Consider the following 16,665-nt stretch of genomic DNA (forward strand, 5'->3'; position numbering starts at 1 on the left):
CCCTCCGCCCCCGCTGCCGCCGGCTCCGCTCCCTCCGCCCCTGCGCTGCCCTCCCCTCCCCTCCGCCCCGCACTTCAAACGGCGGGGGCGGCTCCGCTCCGGGCACCCGCGGGGCCCCGCCGGGACGTGGCACCGGGACGGGGCTGGGGAGCCGCGGGGGGCGGCCAAAGCGGGGTGCTGGGCAGTCCCCCCCACCCTTGTTCGCCGGCGCTGCACCTGGAGGGGAGAGCGGACGCGCCCCTGGGAGTGAGGAGAGGGATAACGAAAATGAGAAATGCAGATGAAAAGGTGAGCGAGGGTAATGGAAGAGAAAGTGCGAACAGGAGAGAGGGAAGGAAGAGGAAAAACAGCGAAAGAGGAAGAAAAAGTGCGGTAGAGAACTGAGAGAAATAGACCAAGACAGGAGTAAAGTGAAAAGAAGGAAGGGAAGGGGAAAAAAAAACCCAAAAAACCCCGAGGACACAGTCGGAGCTCCTCAGGCCAGCGAGCAAAGAGGTCCCCGCCGTGTGTGCTGGCCCTGGTGGCCCCTGTGGCCGGACACAGGTAGTGGCCCTCGGACCCTGGCCCAGCACAGCGGGGCTGGCGAGGGGCCGGAGCCGCGGGCAGCAAAGGCCGCTGCTCCCCGGTGGCTGCAGCCGGGGCTCCGAGCTGCCACAGCCAGCCCAGAATTTCCATCCCCCCTGATCTGGGGAAAGAACATTTGATGCCATCAAAGGGCTCCAGATTGAAAACAGATGTGCTTCCCCGAGCCTCTCCATGCATTTAATTAAGGCACAGGCATGGAGGAGACATTTTCATCATTAGTTTGCTTTCAGCCCCCCCCCACCTCTGGTCCCAGTTTACCCTTTGCAGTCTCAAAGACCCAAATGAGCAGGGCAGGGCTGCAGAGCTCTGCTGAACCCAGGTTGGGGGTTGTGGGGGTAGACAAAGCTGGTGGGTACTGGATGGAAAGGCCAAAAAAACCCCAAAACCTTGGGGCAAATCATGCTTGTGCGCAGAAGCATGTGGGTGTGCACACACCTAAAATGCTGTGGGTGCATCTGTGTATGCAGCACAGAGTGACTTCTTCTGCATCTGAAGGAGAATTTGTGTGATGTCCTCTGGTACATGTCCACATGTTGGATGGGGAAGGAGTTGTGCCTTCACATGGGTGTGCAAGGCTGTATCTGGCTGGCTTTTGTATATTGGCAGCTTGTCCTGTGGCTCTGCAGGTTCAGGCTAGGCAGGGTGTGTGATCACCTGTACATACCCTAATCACGAAATGCCCCTTTTTCTCTCCCTTTCCCAGATACCTGGCTTCTGCCTCTTTTCTTGGTGAGCTGGGGTTTACTTTCTTTCTCCCTGACCTGCTTCAAATGGATGTTTGCAGCTGGCTGTTCTGAGTGGGTGCTGCAGAGGCCCAGCCATAAACATCCCTTTCCACGGGCAGTGGGGTCTGCTCTTAGCCTTGGGGGTGTCAGCAGGAGTCACAAAAACCAGACCAAGAGGTCTCTGAGCCACCTTCAGCAATGCCCTCACTGACATCCGTGGTGAGATCTCCTCATGCCTGAGTGCATCCTTCAGACCATGCTCCCTGCCAGCCCTGGGGTTGGGAATGCAGCCCAAATTTCCCCTGGAAAGAGGAAGCGCCCAGCTCCAGGACTGAGGCTTCATCCTGAGGTGAGTCCTGGCTGCTCCCCTCACATGCAGCACCCACAGGCTGAATTCCAACACAGGCTGCCTGATTCACATTCTGAACGTGACCTGAACCCCTCCTACAACGTAACTGGATTTCTGTCACTGGGTGGGAGGGACAAGCTGAATCCAAGGGGAACTCTGACAACTCTGTCTGTCCCAGGAGGAAGGAGACTGGGAGCAATGCCTGCACAGAGCACCACAGGGCTGCAGTTCATCTCTCAATTATCTCTGTTCTGGCCAGACAGGCCCTATGCCAAGGCACATCTAGGATGTGGAAATGAGTGCAGTAGGAACCTCCTGGGCTCTGACAGGGATAGTGCCTGTGCTGCCACCTCAGTTTATGATGCATCAGACCCGAAGCAGAGGTGATAGATACCCCAGTTCTCACAGTCCTGAGGCTGGGAAGGACTGCCATGCCACAGATGGCTCATGGCAGCAGAGCCAGGCACCCTTTGAGCATCCCACAGGCCATCAAGGAGTTGATCAGACATTCATTTCCTCCCTCACCACTGCTCTGTGTCAAGCTGAACAGGTAGTTCCCCTTCCCCTCCACCCTCCCATCCCACTTTTCCTCTCCAATGTGCACCTGCCTGGAGCCTGCTCACAGCCCCATTCCTCCCTCTCCCAGCTGTCCAACAAATGGTTGCCTTCTGCTCACACTCCCAGCAGGGCAGGAGCCTCTGAGCCACTTCTAGCAAAGGAGAAGAATAAAAAGCCCAGAAGTCCTGAAACAGCCAGAAGTCTGCCTGGTGAAGCACCCACAGCTGAAAGGCTCCGCCTCACACCACAGCCAGACCCCAGTTTTGCCCTTCCAGCTCCCAAAAGTGGCTGTCATGTTGAAGAACATCAGTGAGACTCACCAGCTGGAGCCTTGCCTCAAAACCTACCTCCCCTCTGCTGTGATCGTGTCCAACACTGGGAGAAAATGAAGCAGAAACCCCCATTTTCCTTTCCCTAGTTGCATTTCAAGAAGGGGAACCCCAAATATCTGCATCTCTGCAGATGACCAGCACATTTTGCTTCCGCTTTCTTTTCTCATAGAAGATCACAAACACCCCTCAGTGCCCCTAGGAGAAAGCCCCTAACTGGAGTGTATTTTTGATTCTTGAAGTTTCCCATGAAGTCCAGCACTGGCAGCTCCTGTGGTTCCCAGCCCCAAAATGTGGGCTGCCCAATATGCTGTAAACCCTCAGGAACATGAGGGTCTGAACAGCAGCTTTGGAGCTCCACAGTGTTGGTGCCACTTTTCAGGTACAACAAACAGGACCTGACGAGCCTCCCAAGGGTCTTGGAACCAACAAGAAACAGCCAGAGCAGATGAGCAGCTGTAAAATCCCCAGCTCACACCCCTTGGGGCTGGCATTAGTGGGGTGCAGGAGGGTGCAAAGCAGCAAGAAAGCCAAGATTTCCTCTGCCCTGCCCTCACGTCCAACTCCTCTGCACTGACCACCACAGCATGTGCCTCTACCAGCACAGATTGCCCCCTTCTTTCAGGTGCCCTAAGTATCTTTTCTTCCACCTGGGTTTGAATAAAAGAAACCAGACAGAAGAACCTGTGGTGCCCGGGTGTGTGTCCTCGGTTGGTGACTATCATGGCATTCAGGTGAAGAAGCATTTTGCTCAGTGAGGGAAAGTCCTTTGGGTCTCCCCTACTTCATTTTCAGTGTGTGAAGTCTTAGAGCCCTTTTTTGATCTGCCAAATGTGTTTCATCCTAGAAATTAAATAAGAAAATAATGCAGGGGGGCAGTGAGGAGCAGGAGCTGGCAGCCAGAAAAAGCTTGTGCCTGTAGGAAATCTGACCAAAATGCACACACCATCTATTCCTGCCCTGTGCAGGGTGCTCAGCTGTTTGCAGACATGCTGCATGCCCTCCAGCTTTGCTCTCTTGAGGGCCTGGACAGGGTGCAAGTAGTTTATATTGGTGGTTGAGAGGGCAGCAGGGCACAAATGATGTCCACTCCTCACCTAGGCCCAGAGCAGCTTTGCAGAGGGAGTGCTCCAACACAGGCACCCCAAAACCTCAGCCACGGCTCCTTAGAGGAAAGCTGATGAGAGGCACGGGTTCAGAGCATCTCTTTGCCTCTGGCTCTTCTCAGCCTGCATCCACAGTGTCCCATGAGATCCCCACTGCTGGACTCCTTGATGCCACAGTGCTGTGGGGCCAAACCAGAATTCTTTCCCCCTGAGAAGTTTTCCTTTCATGGCTGGCCTCAAGCCCTTCTGCATTTGCTGCAGTCAGGGCTGGGTGAGATCTGTGTGGAGATGGGGACAAGGAGCACCTGCAGGAACACTTGTGTGCATCTCACATCCCTTTTCAGGTGTGGGGGGGAATTTAGGGGTGTGTGCTCACAGCCAGACCTGTCCCCCACAAACTCCTGCTACAGACACACGTGGACCAAACCTCCCTCTTTTCTTTCCTCCCCACACAGAGGTGTGTTATTACATCTGTGGGGATCAGGTAGTCTACAGTCCTTCCAAGCTGTAAACTCAACATCAGGGTTTCTTTTAATCCCAAACATCTTGATGTCATCTGGAAATGCTATGAGCAGTTTATAATTAGGGTTTAGCATGCAGATTAATACCAGCAGCTCCAGGGTGAACAGACCATCGGAGTCTAATCAAAGCTTAAATGGGGCAGCAATTTAGTACTGAGATTTATTATTCCTCTGCACAATATTTTGAACCAGAGGCTGAGTTCACAGCGCACACAATCATTCCTGGAAGTGCTATCACATCTCCAGTCAGAGCAAGGTGCCTTGTTACTGGTTCACGGGGGTGATAAATACTTGGCTCTGGGAACATATTTAGGAATATCACAGCACTGACACTGTACAAGATTTAGAACCTGAGGCAGGAGAACACTTGCACACGTGCTCCAGCCCCATGTGGATGGTGGGGCAAGGCCATGCACTTACATTTTTTCTTTTGCTGTGCACCAGGTGTAATAAGGGAGGTGTCCCAGGATAGCAGCTGAGGGGATTTTTTTGCCATCTCCCCTGGCCATTTGTGGGGAGGAGGGATGGAAAGCTTTGTGTTACTCAAAGCGGGGATGAAACCACCTCACAGCAACAGAACCTTCAGGGGAGCTGGCACTCTGCTGCAGGCTCAGCTGAGGGCTGGGGAGGGAGTTCTGTGCCCCATGCAGCCAGGGACAACTCCTCCTGAATGGTATTTCACCCTCTGGACGGCTCCTGGGAGTACCCCCAAGTCTCAGAGGTTTGATTTTCACAGTAGGGGCAGCTGGGCTGGCTGTGCAGCACCTGGGTTGGAGTTTCCACTAACAGGGCTCCAACCTGCCTTGCCCAGACCTCCAACCCAGTCTAGGCTTGAGCCTTTCCCTTGCCTTGTCATTTATAAAACACAAGTGGAGGAGGGGGCTGAGAGAGTGGAAATTTCTTTATCAGTTTGTCTGTAACTACTAGTCCCAGTTTTTAGATTCCAAGCCAGAGCTGCCACTGCTGTCACCTAGCTTTCAACAGGGATGACAGGCACACTCACCAGCTGCCAATGGCAAGAACTGCTTTTCTGGTTCCCTTTTCCATAATCTTTCCACCAAGTGGGAGAGGGGCTGTGAGGAATGTCCTGATCCCAGCCTGGCTGGTTGTGGATCTGAACTAGAGTTCAGCTCTTCCCTCCCTTGGCTTTGCTCTTGCCAGGGATGCCATGGGGCTGGCAGCCCTGCCTCATGCCCCAGGGCTGGCACCACATCTGGGCTGGAGGGGGCAGATGTCACACACTGTGGCCTCCCAAGACAACCCATGACCATGGGTTCCACCAGGAAAGCACAGAAGTATCAGCACAAACCCTCCTCACCGCAGTTTTGTTGCAGTGGCTGTGAGCTGTTTGAGCACAGGGCACAGTCCTGCACCTGGATGATGCCTGTGTTTATTGCTCCAGCACCTTGGAGGACTTCGGTGGATTTACCTTTCTGGTAAGAAACCAGGCTGTGGCACTTTCTGGTGTCCTGTTCTGTTGGAATCTGAGGTATTGATGATTCTGAGATTGTAGAAAGTCTCTGTCTTTCTGCCCCGTTGCCAAAGCAGAAGCCATAATTCGTCTGTGCTGGTTTCAAGGTTGTTTATTCTGTTTATCTCTAACATGTTCTGCTGCCCTGCTGCAGCTCTGTCCTGCAGGGCAGCGTGTGGGGCTCTGCCCTCAGTGGGATGGTACAAACATTAAATACCAGAAACTACCTGTGCTGGATTTACAATAACGTGCCAGTATCTGTCACCTACGTTGGACAGTGTGTCCCCAGCCTGAACCAACAGAAAAATGCCAACACTACAGTGAAACATGGAGGGCATGAAGAAGGAGAAAAAGGACAAGACACACCCAATTTCCTCCATCTTGTCCCCTTTGGACCCCTAATCTAGAATCCTAAAATTCTACTTGTGCACCCGTGCCACACTTAATTATTACTCATATCAAACACTCAGAGCTTGTAATTCATCCTGTAAGATTGAAAACTCCTCTCCATGGACAGAGATCACAGCCAGTGTCTCTGGGGGCTCTGTCCAGGGGGGTTCCTGACCCCTGCCAGGGTCCCAGACCTGCCAGGGCAGCCAGAGGGAAGCTCTGGATTCCCACACTGTTCCCCTATGACAGCAACCTGGTGGCACTGAGACAGCCACCAGGATCTGCAGCCACTGCCCCCTGCCCCAGGCCAGCTAAGCAGGGCTGGCCAGGCTAAATGAGGGCTAAGCTGCATGTTCCCAAGGGCTCAGACTTGAGCTGGCTCCAGAGCTGGCTGTGTAAGGAGCCCTGGGTTTGGATAAGCCAGCCGTTTAACCGGGGTTTTATTACCAGGCAGGGGAACAAAAGCACTCAGAGGTCACCCGGGAACTTTAATCAGCACCGAGGGTCATTGGATAGCAGGATAGGAGGGAGGAGGGCAGGGCCCAGGGCACACAAATAAATAAATAGATGTATTGAAACCACCTCCTTCCTCCAAGAGATCTCTCTCTCCCCTGCTCCATGTACACACTCTGCTCCTTACAATCAGACCTTCAAATGGCCCTAATTTCCCCAGCAGAAAGTCCAAGATCTCCTGCAAATTTAACTAAGACGTTTATCCACAAGGTTTGGTTGGGTTTTTTGTTTTAAATCCCTTGCTGCTGGAGATGAAAGTTCAGTCTGCTGGACTGCTCTTGGGCTGGGTATCAGATATCCCTAACCCCGGAGAGAGAAAATGTCCCACCAGCTTCTCTCCCCTGCAGGAAAGGAAAAAAAACTCCACCACCTCCCATAATCAGAGTCTGGGCAGACAAATTGGCACCACTCTTTTCTCCCTCCACCCCCCTTTCTGGAAGAGGACAAACCCTTCAGAGCACAGTCACAACTCACAAATATTTGTGGGTATTATATTGCAAGAGGGGAAAAAAATCCAAAGGAAGGTAACTGTTAAAAGCTTAGTCCCTCTCCCATGGAAAGCAGCTTTATGCACGTCCATAAATCTCCTTTGTAAGTGGCCATTAAAACTGCGTCTTGTTTAATTTCTTTTTAATCTACTTTAAACACTTTTTCTCATCTTGCAAACGAATGATGTCATTGGCAGGCCCAGTAATGAACAGAAAAAAAAAAAAATCAACTTTCTAATATTTTGGGGGCTTTCTCTAAATGCAAACCCTTCAAAACCAGTTTGCTAATCCAGCCAAATACTTAAGCACGTGCTTAACAACCAACTTGTGTTTAAGTGCCTTGCTCCCACATCTGTCCACACTCATCTCTGGGCACAAATGATGTGCCTGAAGGGAGGAGAGGATTTAAGGTGTGGCAGGGTGAGAGTCCCTGGCTGCTGAACTGTTGGGCTACTCTTTGCACGGGCAACACAACAGGACAGAGAGCCCACAGCATCTACACAGGACAAGATCCTCACTTTGGCTGAAAGGCTCCTTGCTGGCTACTTCTGTTGTTTGGGTTTGGTGTGTAGCTGGAGGTTTTAGGTTTTTTTATTTTTTTATTTTTAATTTTTTTTTATTTAAAAAAAAATGTTGGAAGCTGTTTTAATGAAGTAGGAGCAAAACCAAATAGCAGGCTGAGCAAACGGGGAAAAATAAATGTGAAACTTGCAAATGAATAATTGGTGTGGTTTTAATTAAAAAGTGGTTAACTGTTTCGGGGTGAAGAGCGTGGGTTTGGGTTGACACCATCTGAACCCTGGAAAGAGCACGTTAAGCTGTTCACCATACTGTGGGTTAAGAAAATGGGAAATAAATACATCCCAGCCCCTTGGAAAACTAAACCATCTTTAGGGCTCAGCTGTAAACTTTCTTCAGCAATTTATTAGAGTTCCAGAAAACACTTGTTGAGTAGCCTCGGCCTGTAATAAATATCAGTCCTTGTTTGTTTGTTTTTGTAATGGGAACAAAACCACATCTTTTTCTTTCTCAAGTGGATAATTTAATTACATGGCAAGAAACACATTCATTGTCCAAAATACCCAGCAAAGATTGCCACAGAACTCCCAGCTCCGTGGTGAGAGGAGGCGAGCAGAGCCAGCTGATACCAGAACTGGATCCAGGGAAGGTTTCTGTGGTGGCACATCCACTTTTGCTGCAGCTGACACTGGCCTTGTCACTACAAACAGGAGACAGGCACCTCTGTGCAGGGCACTTCTTACCCTACACGGAGCACCAGAAGGGAAAGGCAGAGGGAATCAGAGGGAATGAGGGGCAGGGAAGGGAAGGGACCTGTCTGGGCCACACAGAAGGTCTGAGGTGGCAGTGGGGGAGAACTGACCCATCTGTTCTCACGCACTCCCTCAAGCCTAGCTCCCATCTGAAAATATCAATGTTTTCTTCTGGAGGCTGAAATACTTGAACATTTCTTGCTCTGCAGGTTGTCACCCCTTCCGTGGGGACCTGTCCTGGCCTCGGTGGTAGGAGGCAGAGAGTGATCCCTGAACGTCTGGAGGTGACACCCTGGGAGGACAGGGAGTGCTTGGGAGCATCCATTCCCTTCTGTGCCCCCATTTCTGAGAGCCTGCCTTGCAGAAAGAGAAACAGGGGTCAGTCCTTTAAGATTAATTCTTGATGGGCTTGGTTCACTCATTCCCTTCAGGCAGCTTTGGGTTTAACCCTAGAAAAGTCTGAAATAGCTGAAGGGGGGCACTATCCAGATAAGCAATTACCCAGTGCTCTTTCCCAGGGATAGCCTGGCAGTGATGGTCAGAACCCAGCAATCAGATGGCTGCAGAAAGACAGACCCTCACTCCTCTGAGCTCGTCTTGAGGGGCACAATTAACGTGCTGAGGTGATTAAAGCCACGTTCAGCTCTGGGATATGAGAGCCAGATGCACCAGGTGACTCCTCCGAAGGTGCTGGTTACCTGATTTGTAGCAAATCAAGTAGAAATCAGCCATTCCTGTCCACACAGCTCCATCGTGCTGTTAAACAGCCAAACCCTCTTCTCTTGCATGTCTTTGAGGGAGATGAAATCCATATGGCCCAGAGAGTGAGCACAGGCCAGGGATGGAAGGAAGGACAGAAACACCATTTCTTCAGGACAGAAGACAATGGAAATGTTTCCACTGATTCCAACAGGTTCTGAGTCAGCGGCTGCAACCAATTTTCCTCCTAAATGGACTTCCATATGTCTAAAAGAGTCTCGCAAGTGCTGGAATTTGTTACAGAACAAACCTGTACTTTATTACTCTGCTCCCTGATTCCCAGTGTTTCTCCCTTTAAATTCCTTGCTCAGCCATTTCGGGGCTTTGGGGTTCGCTTCTGAGAAATGAATTCATTTCTAAAGCAAACATTTTCCATGGGACAGACAGAGTGAAGCCTCCTCCCTCTGCTCCCAGATTTCACATTGCTTTGCTGGGAACTTGTGCCTTCAGGTTCATCAGAACATGATGTAGTTCTCTGTGCAGAGGGAAACATGGTGGGGAAATCAGACTCATCAGACCTGAAACCTTCTATGTTTTACAGGTTTCCTCTGAAACATAGATATTTGGGCAAAAGTTGAGCAAATCTGGTTTTTACCAGAAATTTTCTGTTTGCCACATCTCTTAAAACAGAGAAGTTTTCCCCTCTTCGTGGCAGGAATCTTTAAAGATTTTTCTGTTTTCTTCTTTCATTAAATCCAAACAAAAATTGGCAAAATGGACTTTTTCCTTTTCATCAAAGGCTGTTTCCTATCCATGGTACCATTTACTACATTTAAAGGGATTTAGGAACCATTGTTCAGTAGTGGTTTAGGGACTATATGGGACACTTGCATGACCTGCTTCATATCCATATTTGAGAGCTATCAGAAAAGGTTAAGCAGTTAAATACCTTTTATCTCATCCTGTCAATGAAAGACAGGCTTTCTACAATGTCTTGAAAATATGGCTCCAGTTTGATTAAGTTCCTTAATCCAAATATAATTTTCAAACTTAATGTTAATGCTACACTGAAACAGCCATAAACATTACAGTTTTCAAATTAATCTGTTTAAGCAAAAATATTTTCTGTTTCCTTGCAAGAACAAAAGCACAGGAAGAAACTTTCAAATCAACTCTCCCAAGAAACATCTCTAAGGCCCCATTTAATTCAGAAGTTTCTCGGTTTCCCAAGTTTTTTTTAGTTCATGCTAACATTAGTTTAAGGGTGTTGGTTCAAAATGAAATCTCAAAGATTTTCATTAGAAAACAAAGCCAAAACCCTTGGACTTCTTTTTCTTCCTTTGCCAAAACAGTTCGCCAAGCTGATGTGAATTCCCAAACATTTTCAGCCAACCTAAAGCACAGCCTTTGGCAAATACATAATTTGCCTAAAAAAAAGAAGTAATTGTCCTGTTCTAAGACCAAGGATAAAATCCATCCATGATTTTAAGTGCTCAGACTGAACAATGATGAAGTATTTGCCCTGATGATAGAAAAAAAAGAAATAAATTTTGCTTATTACTTTACATATATATTTATACGTTTCTGAAATTTATATACACACACAGCCCTTTCCGTCCAACATGAATATTTTCAACACAGAAAAAGTAAAGAGAAGAGATTTAGTGCTGATTAGAACAAAAGTCGCACTGTACCTTACAGATTTCAGCATGTCTCATTAAAACTGGCCTTGAAATATACATATCCTTTAATAAATAAAGCTTAAGGTACATAAACACTGCAGCGGATATAAATTATTTTAACCAAAGTATGTAGGGAAAAAAAAAAATTACTGGAACACCATGATCCAGGGCATTTTACAGTAAATTGGACTTCATCAGCGGTTTTGCATTTTTATTTGATTTTGGAGTTCCTCCACTAAAGCTGTAAGTTTTGTAGAGTTTATTTCACACCTTGTAATTTAAAACGTTACACTCCATCGAAATTCCTCTCAAAAAAAGGACCCGAGTAATTAATGTCTTTGGGTTCAACGTTCATTATATCCCACTAGTGTGAAAATTCATAAAAATAAGACATGGGATTAGGAGCTTAACAGCCTCACACATTTGCAGAGCTGCTGCATTGGCAAATATTTCCCTGCCCTTTCGGAGCAGAGCACTCTCCTGGCTGCTCTCATTTGTTTCACTGGATCATCCAAGTCATTAGAAAATGCCTGAAAAGAAACTTCCATGTCTCACACTCGTATTTGTTTTCCTGGAAGCAGATAAATCAGATGGGTCAGGGCCATTCCTTTCCGTGCTCTTCTTCTTTCTCCATTTGGTGTTTTCTTCATTTCATGTTTTAACTCCTCATGGAGACAATGGGAATTTTGGCCACGTGGAGCCAGGGGACTCCAGATGCCCTTGGAAAGGAAGCAAGAGCTGGGGTTTGATTGCAGAGAGCTGAATCATTTCCTTTGTGCAAACACCCTGGGTTCTCCTCCCTGGTTCCAACAGCTCTGGGTTGAATCACAAGCTCCGTTTTGCCCTCGGCAGATCCATAGATACACTGGGTGAATTTGTGCAGCAAACAGTAATTTTGACCAGAGTTTAATTTTGGAGGGACATAAACCACTCATGAAATTGAGCTGAATTTGACAAGCACCCTTTTCCAAAAAACCAAACAAAACCAACAAGCCTAATACAGGAGGCTCTTTTTCAAACTTCAAAACATTTCATTCCAAAGTGTTTTCAAAGCAAAGGGGTTGACTTCATGTAGGTGTTTCTGAAATGAACCTTTTGGAGGTTTTATTGAAAAACCCGACTTTGGAAAAAAAAGGAAATTCAACTCTAAAATGGAACATTGTAGTTCGGATCAAACACCATGTCCTAAGTTGACTCAGTATTTCTAGTTTATTTTATATATATATATAAAGATATATTTTTTTCCTTATTTCTTTTTTTTTGGGGGGACTGTTTTGGTTCAAAACAAACAGAATTGCTTCATTCCCTGCTCCCCTCCCCCAGGTATCTGAATCTGACCACGGCACAAAGCATCCTTTATCCACCCAGGTCGCCGTCATTCACCCCAGAAGGCGCTGGCCAGAAACCTTAAGGAGCAGATCAGGGCTGCACAATTCCCTTCCAAACCGGGCAATTCCTATTGTGCTGAAGTTCCTTCCACATCCCATCCTCTCAGCACGGCTCCCTCTATGGCTGACAGCGAGAAATTCCAGCCCAGGATCCTCAGGACCAGCCACATTCGAGGGAACCAAGCTGTCCAGCTTGGATTCGGAGATATTTTAATCGAGGGGAGGTGAAGTCTGTGACAGATCTGATCTTGGGCACAAATCTCAGTGGAAATTGCTGCTTTCATTGCTGCACGTGGCTGTGCAAAGGAAAATCTTTGTCCAGGATGGACATGTGTCCTGGAAATTATTTTGGAGGCCTGCAGCAGCATTCGAGTGCTTCGCTGCTGACTGATACTTTGGATTTACCTTTCTGCCAAAAACTTTTTGGCTCCAAGACAGTGCACAGTCACCAATCCAAGGAAGGGGTTTTCAGGAAGTTCTCTAAGGAAGAGAGAGCGTTCCAAAGGAAAGGCCCCTTAGATTTTACTCTGTACATTTTTGAGCAATGCAATTAACTTTTAGCATCCTAACTCAGGTTTGCACATTTTGCTCCATGAGCAGTTCTTCTAACTGAATGGAGTTAACACACACTTTCAAAAAAATGAAAAATTACACATATTCTTTGAGCTCAAAAAAAGATGCTCCTACTTCAAGCTTGATCTGGAGGCTCTGCTGAAGCCTCCCTGTGCTCTCAATCCCTAGAGAGATGTTCTGCCCTCAGAGCAACCCATCTTTGCAGCAAAAGGGCAAAGGGATTCTAAGGAAACATCAGGGCTCCTCAGATGGGTGAAAACTGGGAGATCTCTCAGCAAAGTTATTCTCTGGTTCGATCAAAAACAACCTGTCATCATATGCTGGGGCTGGTGAAGGGGTGATAAAATCATTCAGCTTTGGGACACGAGCAGTTCTCTCAAATTTAAATCAGATGGAAATGGAGTCAGCTTGTTTGGAGAAGTAGCTCAGCTCTCAGCAAGGATAATGACTCTTACAATTTTCCTGTTGCTGAAAATGGAGCATGTTTTAGAGTAGTAAACAACCACCATACTCTTCTTATGAACTTATCTTGCATCATAGTCCTGTCCCCTGGTGAGGACAAAGCACCGGGGACACGGTGTCATTTTCTGTGGGAGCAGGCAGGGAATCAGAGCCTTGCTTGCTCTGAGGATCTCTCCACCAGCTGACACAGACACGAGGATGAGTCACAGATGGCTGGGTACTGTTGAAATCTCAACAGATCTGAGCGGGTTTGGGATGCTTCCCACCATGAATACTTCACTCCCTGCCTCACTGCAGATCCTGCTGTGCACGTGCTTTGAAGGGTGACACAGAGAAAGGCCTTTGTCACTATAGGACACGAGAAAGAACCACACTAGCTGCTGCTATTGTCACGGTAAAAGACTAATTTATTTTTTTCTGACTCTAGGTCTAAAGGTGACAGTGGATTGGAGGGTGAAAGTGCCCCCTCTCCAACAACACTGGACAAATCACTAGTCTATCAAATCTCTCCACCTCTGTGAAGGAATACAGAACAATAAGTTATTTACAGAACATGTGTGAGAAAGTTTGCTACAAGAATGTAAACTCAGAAGGCTTTAGAAAATCTTAAAAAATCAAAGCGACATGCCTGTGCCTTGGCAAGAGAAAAACCATTCACCTCAAACACAGTTCATGGGGCAAGAAGACCCAGGTTCAAGCGTGGTAGTGGAGTTTCCAGTTAGACCTTGGGTTCCACTCAGGTTCCACTGCTGAGAGAGAGCTTGTCCATCCCTGCAGGAGGCAGGAACTATCAGTTACCAGTCAGGATGCACAGGGTGGACTTGGTTGTGCCTATGAGTTAGAGGATGTGTTGAGATCCTTTCAAGTTCTGTCATTCCAGAACAGGAGATCACCCCAGCTACACCTTAATCTTGCTTGGAAGGTACACCCTGAAAAGACACAGGCTACAGGTCAAGTCCATGCACAGCAGCTGCTGAAGTAAGAAATAATAGTAATGCAACCTTTCAGCAGGAGCAGAGTCATGTTTTTCAAGGATTCATCATAAGCATAACACCAGCACAGCTGGGCAGCACTGAGACAGAAAATTTTGTTTGAGGGTACTCAGGACATGATTAAAACTCTTGTGATCCCATGCAGCAAAACTCTGATGGAGTGTATACCCCTCTGCCTGGTCCAATATGTCCTCTGTGGTCCAACAGGATTTATGCCAAATGGGGTATAATATATCTTCCTGCAGTCAGTGTAAAATGTCAAGCCAATAAAAACACTATATATACCATGTTCTAGTTAATTCAACACAAAGAGCAGTGTGCACACACCTGAAGTGGAGCAGATTTGTCCTGCCAGGTGATTTTGCAATAAACAGCAGAGATGCAAGAAGGAGTATTGATGTTTGCTTTGTTAAGCTTTGGGCTTAACACCAGAGACTCTGCTCATGCCTCTTGGCCTTGAGATAAAGGAAAGGTCTAGAGCTGCCACAGCTCCATCTCCTCAAGGAAGTGCAATTATCAGCTGAAGGCTTGAATAAACTTGACTAAATTTCCACAGAAGGAGAGTGGCAGTGGTATGCTAACCTTTCCTTACACAGAAACACATCCCAAATGCACAGTCACTAGCACAAAAAATGAGTGGCCACTCATTTTAGGGTTAGCTGGCCATTTCTACCACAGAAACGACTGTGTCAGCATCTGCAAGTATTTAAAATTCTCAGGCTTTCTTGTTTTTATCTGCCTTCTGGGCTTTTTTGAGGCTTTATGTCAGACAGTGCTGAGTTTTCAAGCTTTTCTCCACAGGTATGAGGCCATTGGGTGATCCACAGAGTGCAGAGCCAGAGCTTAATCCTAACCCGAACCCTAACCCTAAACCTAAAACTGGGGACTTGTGATGGGAGCAGATACAGTATGGGGAGAGAGTCACAGAAGGAAGAGGGAAGATGTGTCTGTGAGAGGTTTAAAATGACCCTGAGAAAATCTATACATTGAAGGTTTGTAATATTGAAGGGAGAAGAAGAAGGAAAATATTAGACAAAAGGAGGAGGAGAACTTCCTTTCTGTCTGAAGAGACCACCTGAGCAGGGAGTGGAGTGGAGATGATACCTGAGCAGACACACTGAAGGATAGTGCAGCAGGTTTCCATCAGGGCTCTACCAAAAGTAACCCCATTTTAGGAAAACAAGGAGGCACAGATTTAGCAGAGGAGCCTGGGGAAGTATTGTCAGTATTGTCTTTTAAGGACATAGCCCTGACAGGAAGTTTGGCATCATTTCTTCCTGACATAGGTGAGAAAAGCAGACAGAAGACACCCAAAGAAATGTCAGCTGTTCTTCAGGTCCAAAGCAGAAGCAGGAAGCTATGAGGCCAAGCAGGACTGGGAAACAAAGCTCTGAGTTGCATTAGCTCTGTACCAGTTGGTGCAGTGAGGGAAGCCAAGTTTCTACCTTGCATGGATTCCCTGTGCTCTGGTGTGCAGCTGGGCCCTGGCCGTCCACAGGGTGGATGTTTTAGTGCCTGGCTCTTTTTAACTGGCACATGTTAAGAGCTTTGAATTAACAGGTGCATAAAAACTGTCAAAAAACACTTAGCTCTCAAGACAGTCTGTCGGTTGTATTAAAAATATGGTTTTATGTAACCACATTCTCTCAACACTTGCTGGGTATTACGGCATGGGAAAGTCACTCGCCCTTTCCAAATGAAAGCAGCGATGTTTAAACTCTCCTGCAAGAAAAAAAAAAAAAAAAAAGAAAGAAAATGAGAAAGACTACAGTTCCTCTGATCTTGCCAAGGATTTGCTCCTGTTTTAAACACCAAAGGTTGATTTCTTCCAGCAGAACAGGACTGCCCTAAAGCTCCAGACTAGGGGCAAGCACCCCAGCAGGTCAAAAGGCCAGTATCTTGCAGGCTTAGTGAGGTGGAAATGAGGGGTTTTTGACAACTGAATGGGAAGATGTCTCTCTTGCTGACTGAGGAGGTGGTATTTACTGTAAGCATGGCCTGGGTTAAAAAAAGCCACCCTAGTTTAACAGGGGTTTAGAGCTAGGAAAAAAAGCCAATTTGTGCCCCTATTCCAGAAGAGGTTTAGAAATAGTTTTAGTTCTCAGTCTTCCCTCAGTCATGAATCCAGGACATCTGGGATCCCAGAAACAAAAGCATCAGGTTTCCAGAGTGGAAAGAGCTCTAAGACACAGGTCCAGAAGAATTTTTAAAACAAAAGCATTTCTGAAATCCGTTCCCTTTCAGATATGTGGGAAATACATTAAAGTGGGCTTTGTATTAGTTTTACTGCCTCTTGATAAAAGCCATTCGCACCTTTGATGTGTTTGAGGATAGCAGCCATCCCAAATTCCTTCCCCAGCCCTTGCCTCCACCAGGAAGTCTCCTTCTGGCTCTCCCTGGAGTGCCCAGATGGGTTATCATTTGTCACCTCCCCAGAGGTGACCAACTCAAAGCAAACCTCGGGGGTTACAGACATGGTAGGTGAAAGCAATGATTTCTGAGTGCAAGTGTTTAGGGTGTCATGGTGAACATGGATACCCCCAAAGCCTGGGAGAAGTGGGAA

The sequence above is a fragment of the Taeniopygia guttata genome, chromosome 8, assembly GCF_048771995.1.
Source record: "Taeniopygia guttata chromosome 8, bTaeGut7.mat, whole genome shotgun sequence".
Classification (NCBI taxonomy): domain Eukaryota; kingdom Metazoa; phylum Chordata; class Aves; order Passeriformes; family Estrildidae; genus Taeniopygia; species Taeniopygia guttata.